This window comes from Rhinopithecus bieti, unplaced genomic scaffold (assembly GCF_001698545.2).
Source record: "Rhinopithecus bieti isolate Rb0 unplaced genomic scaffold, ASM169854v2 scaffold_5022, whole genome shotgun sequence".
NCBI lineage: Eukaryota > Metazoa > Chordata > Mammalia > Primates > Cercopithecidae > Rhinopithecus > Rhinopithecus bieti.
This window is the reverse complement of record NW_016804965.1, coordinates 2,180,455-2,186,017: the sequence shown is the minus strand read 5'-3', so window position 1 is coordinate 2,186,017 and position 5,563 is coordinate 2,180,455. Positions and strand designations below refer to the sequence as shown.

At 42.4% G+C, this 5,563-nt stretch overlaps 1 protein-coding gene across 1 annotated transcript in view; it reads left to right on the top strand.

Annotated features, from left to right (window-relative positions):
- Window positions 1-229: 229 nt before the first annotated feature.
- The window catches only part of LOC108528815 (amyloid beta A4 precursor protein-binding family B member 1-interacting protein-like), a 70,322-nt gene continuing 64,988 nt past the window's right edge, over window positions 230-5,563 (top strand). Inside the window, exons 1-2 of the mRNA XM_017870797.1 lie at window positions 230-523; window positions 714-916. The gene's annotated coding sequence lies outside the window, so the exon portion shown is untranslated. The remainder of the gene's footprint in view (window positions 524-713; window positions 917-5,563) is intronic.

Sequence of the window (5,563 nt, the reverse complement as noted above, 5' to 3'; positions counted from 1 at the left end):
GTCAAAAGGCGAATCCATACGTAAGTTAAATAGATATTGCTCAATTCTCTTCCACGAGGTTCAGACCATTTTGGATTTCTACTAGCAATGCATGATAGTGCCATTCCTCTACACCCCGGCCCGCCAACTGAGCGTGTTTAAACGTGGGGAGGAGGGAGGAGGGTGAGGTTACCAATCTGATGGCTGAGAAAGGGCCTCTGCTCAGTGCGCCCTTCCTCCACTCCCACCCGAGAGACAGCTGAACTCCGGGCCGGGACGCGCGTGTTGCCAGTCTAGCCCTGCACCACGTCCCCTGAGGGCGGGCTGCAGGCGGCCGGGAAGCCTTGCACAATCGGCCCAAAAGAGGAAGCCCAGAAAGTGCCGAAGTAAACACTTAGGCAGACCGTTGCAACATAAATCGGCCTCTCAGTCTTTGGTGGAACCATCACTTGGCCCCAAGTCCCTTAGTCCCTCTTGCGTCTAGGCTGCAAAATGGGTCCATTCGCCAGGAGACGCTCCTGAGAGAAGGGCGCGCGCGGCTCAGGTAGGGGAGGGATGAGAGAGGAAGGCGCAACGTTTCCCAGAATTAAAAAAAAAAAAATCCCTTCAAAGTTGTTGTGTAGGGATGGGCTGGGGGATAGAAAATCAGGCGCAGACTCGAAGAGTTGGAGAAAGCAGCCCCTAACTCGGAGTCCTTTACGCGTATGCTTGTCTGTCCCACTGTCTCTAACCAGGGGCCCTCCTTGCACCTCGGAGCAAAGCAGTTCGGATAGCGCCACACGTCTGCGGGCTGCGTGGGAAGGGCAGGACTAACAGCACTTCCTCCCTGGGGTAGCGACCTGGAGCCCGGGTGCGGCCGTCTGCACCGCGCGTCGCTTTCCCGGCCGGAGTCCCGCCGCCTTCCCGCGCCCTAGCAGCGCCCGGCAGAGCAGTCGAGGTAAGTGGTGCTCCCGGTCCCGGGAGCCCTGGGAGCGCCAGCACGGGCCCGTCGGGGCTTTAAGGAACCCGTTCGTCAAGCCCATCGGGTCCGACGCTGGGCGCCACTCCAGGCTCTGGCCTCGTGAACGCGCGCCCCCCGGCGTGGCCCTCGAGCGCAGCGGGTCCCCAGGGTCCCCTCCGCTGATCTCCACACTGGACCCGACTCGCGAGGGTCGGGGTGTGGGGGTTTGGGGTTCGGGCTTGCCTTTTCCCGAGCTATTGCATCAGATTTGACAGATTTCCTGCCCAGGAAATTGCTGCAAGGTCAAACGGGGAACTGCTATGAGCCCTTGCAAGTCCAGTAGGTCAGCAGGTCATCAGGTCCAGGGGCCCTAATCTACCCATATCTGGAGGGATTCTTGAGGGGCCTTTTCGGGCACTGTAGATTAAATGCCAGCCGTGTGAGAATTTGAGTGTGGCTCGCAGTCTGATGCATTTTAGAGAGTTTCCTTCCTCTAAAACTTTTGGACAACACTTTCCTCTTTTTAAAAACAACGTTTTCCCCTGAATTATTCTCATTTTCATTTTAAAATACCATAAAGGTAGATTTGGACACAAGGCACAAGTTTCGTAATTTGGCTTGAAATGGATATTCAGAGGGCCTTTTATAGAATGAAGGAAACTAACTAGGGTGTCCTAATGGCTCCAAGAATCTCTGCGCAGGTGTTTCGCCAAAGACCTAGCCCGGTGTACCTCTTACTTTCCTTCCAGGAAGATATTTCTTAGCATTCATACCTCTGTGGAACGTGAAATGTGTTTCCTAGAGCCACTCAGTTCATAGCTTTACAAAAAGAACGTTTAATGTGATACTTAACGAGACGGAGTACTAGAGGAAAGTAACGGAAGAAAAAGGCCCATGAGTTTATTCCGCCTCGAGATGTTTTTTTCTGGTGGCATAACGTGGTTTAAACAAAGGCGCTTGTACTAGCTACTATTCTTTTTAAAATCTGGGTCTCCAGACAGAAATTTCAGAAAAGAAAAGTTTGTCGTTTTTCATAAACCTAGAGCAGCGATTTTCCCTCTGACCTCACTGGAATAATGGATGGCACATGGGCCAGGACGATGATGCTGGCTGACGAAATTAGCAAGGATCTGCTGAGAAATACTTTGTAACGTCTTCTAGTGGTATTTCCTGTCTGCTCAACGTGTTGTGAAAGGTCTAAGAAATTTAACTTCATCCTTAAACTATTAATAATGTGTGTCCTTAAACTATTAATAATTACTTAAACTAATTCTTGAACTATTAATAATTACCAATATTTGTGTCTTTTCTTAGCACTTGGGAGACCTGGGTTCTGGCTCTTATACCTGCCCCAACTAGATAAAGATTATCTTGATTAACTTGCATGACTTCTCCCTGGACTTCAGATAATATCAGTAAAGTAAGATGATTGGACTACATTATGTCTGTCCTTAAAATAGCAATTAAGGAGTCGCTATAATTCTTTGAACTGGTCCCAGCTGGAATACTGGCAACATTAGAATTGCTGATCATGAATTTTTTTAAAATGGAGAAAATAATCATAATCGTGATAACAGGTTTTCTTACATTCTGAAATATCAACATCTTTGAAGTCTTTTGTTTCTGAGAAGTTCCTGTAAAAGCACAGTCAGTATCCAGCCTATAGGTAAAAAGGCAAACTTTCATCTTACTTGAAAACTGAGATAAGAAAGAGTCCAAACTTGAACAGGTCAATATCATATTTTGAAATCCTTCAATTGCCATTTCTCAAGAAATATAACTTTGTAATAAGAATTACTTTATGGCATTACTTTAAATCTTAAACACAATACTTACTAGGTTTTATAGTATTTATTAAATTTTTTGTATTTTTATATCCTAAGAATGTTCTCCAGTTATCCATTATTGATTTGCCCTTTTTCACTCATCAATGAAAGTTTTAAATAGGTCCATATTAATATTAGAATGAGCTACTTCTAAAGTTCATTGCCATAAATGTCTGTTTGATATGCTACTTTGAATTTTCTTTAAGCCATCTTACTTTCAAAGAGCATTATTATTTTCATTTACTTCTAATTCTCTTCAATTTTATTTTAATTTTTTTAATGCCTAAAACATTTTAGTGAGTCCACAAATCTTGTGATAAATTGTCTGCCTCCATAGCCTATTGGACCACAATCATTACAATTTTATAGGACCCCATGCGTTTATTTTATGGGAACTAGAGTGATCTTAGGAATTCTCACCTCAAAATACAACAATTTTTATTAACACGACTGGTATTTTCTCAGTACGAAAATGGATGTGTGTGTTTTATGTCACTGATGTCATCTAAGAGGCAAGTCACTTAAAGCTTAAGCATTTATTATAAATTCATGTACATAATAAATGCCAGATTTTAAGGTGTAAGGTTTCTACACTGGTTGCATGGGGATTTTTTAATATGTATTACACTTCTAATTATCGTGAGAAACATGACTTTTAGAGAAAACTGCTAGATATCCAGAACAGTAATCATTAGATTTCTCTTGAAAAGAGAGAACTAGCCACATGAAGGAATACCTGTACACCTATACCCAGTTAAAGAGACTAGATTGTACCTGCAGCGTGGAAGGGCAGACCCTGAGGACAGCTTTGGGGGACTAGAAGATGTGACCTGCCACCACTGCACCATCATTTCCTAGCCAATTTGTGACTCCAAAATGAGGACTCTGAAGATGTTGGCTAAATGTGCAGAATGTATTAATTTCACTGAGTGGTACCATGGAAATGTCACAAGCCCCTGAGATCCCATTGGCTCCACTGGTCCCAAACCTCAGGCATGAGCAAGCAGAGGGGTAACATTCTCATTATTCCACATATTCTGGAGCTTGATTCCGTGACTTAGTTTTCAAACATTTCCTGAGCATTGACCATGAACTTGAATAATTAAGAATCATAAGAGTTATTTTCTTTCTTCTCTGTCAACTCAGTTTTCTCTTTGGTCATCATATAGTAATAGTAAATAACAATTATTATAATGTTTACTTATAAATACTACCAGGCCCTGTACTAACTAATTTAGATGTGTCATCTTGTTAATCGTCATATCAAGATGAAAGCACAGAAAGGGTAAGAAACTTACATAGGAAGTAAGAAACAGAGCTGTTGTTTGAACTGGGCCATCTGATAGTAGCACACATGAAAAAACCTGGGGCCTTTCCACAATAAGTTTATAGTCTAGAAGAGGAGACGTAACTAGGTGTAAAAGGACATGTAGAATTCCATGTGGAACCAGAGTTGAGTGCTGTGGGACTACATATCGGGGTCCCTGGTCTACCCCAACCAGGGTCAGGGGAGAAGAATGAATAGAAGGAAACCAAGCAAAGAACTTATCTTGTTATTCCTGGGAAGACAAGACATTATAATCAACTTTGAAGTTATTATCTTTACATGTGTCTTGAAAAAAGAATCTGCTTTGTTAGCAATGGTGTGTTTTCATCTTTGTGTTTATTTTATTCTAATCCCACGTGACAGCCGGCTAGGTGGATTAAATCAACAAAGCAGTGAATTTAATATTTTTTTCTGATTCTGTTGGGGATATTTTTATTTAGTCTCATGTCATAGACTCATCAGTGAGATGGTTGTGGGCTGGAATGGGGGATACACGCTAAATCACCCAGCAATTGTGTTTCCGCAAACTGACTGGAAGGTTTGCATCCAGAGAGCTACATCACATCAAACTGGAGAGAAATAAAAAATGATATTAGAGCAAGTGAATCATGACTAAATTCATTTCTTCCTTCATGTTTTATTATGAAATGTTTCATATCTACAAAAGATGATGTACATATATAAATCATAGCAAATAATAATAAAGCCAACATCTAGGTACCTATCACCCAGCTTAAGAAGTAGAATATTTACCAAGGCATTTCCTGGTCTCCTTCCAATAACATTCCCCCATTTCTCAGCTAGAGGTGATCATTATTCTGAATGTGCTAATTTTTACAAAGCTTGTAGGAAGCATGTACATACATTTGTAAAGGATGGTGTGGAACTGGGGATTAAAGAACACTGGCATGGTAGACTGGAGTCAGGTTCCTCACCAACTCTGGGTGGTCACAAGTAGCTTGTGCTGTTCAGTAAAGACAGCTTACTTTAATTGAATAGCATAAAAACAACATGTATTAGAAATAGTTAATAGTAAGTACCATAATAGTAAGTACCACAGAAATTGTGCTACCTTAGACATTGATAAAGTGACCAAGAATCATCAGTAAATAACTATGATTTTTAAGTGGAATAAAGAATATGTGGCTGGGCGCGGTGGCTCACACCTGTGACCCCAGCATTTTGGGAGGCTGAGGCAGGAGGATCACTTGAGGTCAGGAGTTGAAGACCAGCCTGACCAATGTGGTGAAACCCTGTTTCTACTAAAACTACAAAAAAATTAGCCAGGTGTGGTGGTACAGGCCTGTAATCCCAGCCACTCGGGAGGCTGATGCAGGAGAATCGCTTGAACCCGGGAGGCGGAGACTGTAGTGAGCCGAGATTGTGCCATTGCACTCCAGCTGGGGCAACAAGAGTGAAACTCCATGTCCAAAAAAAAAAAGCAACTTATATGAGGAAAATAAATAAAGGAGGCAAAAAAAAAAAAAAAAA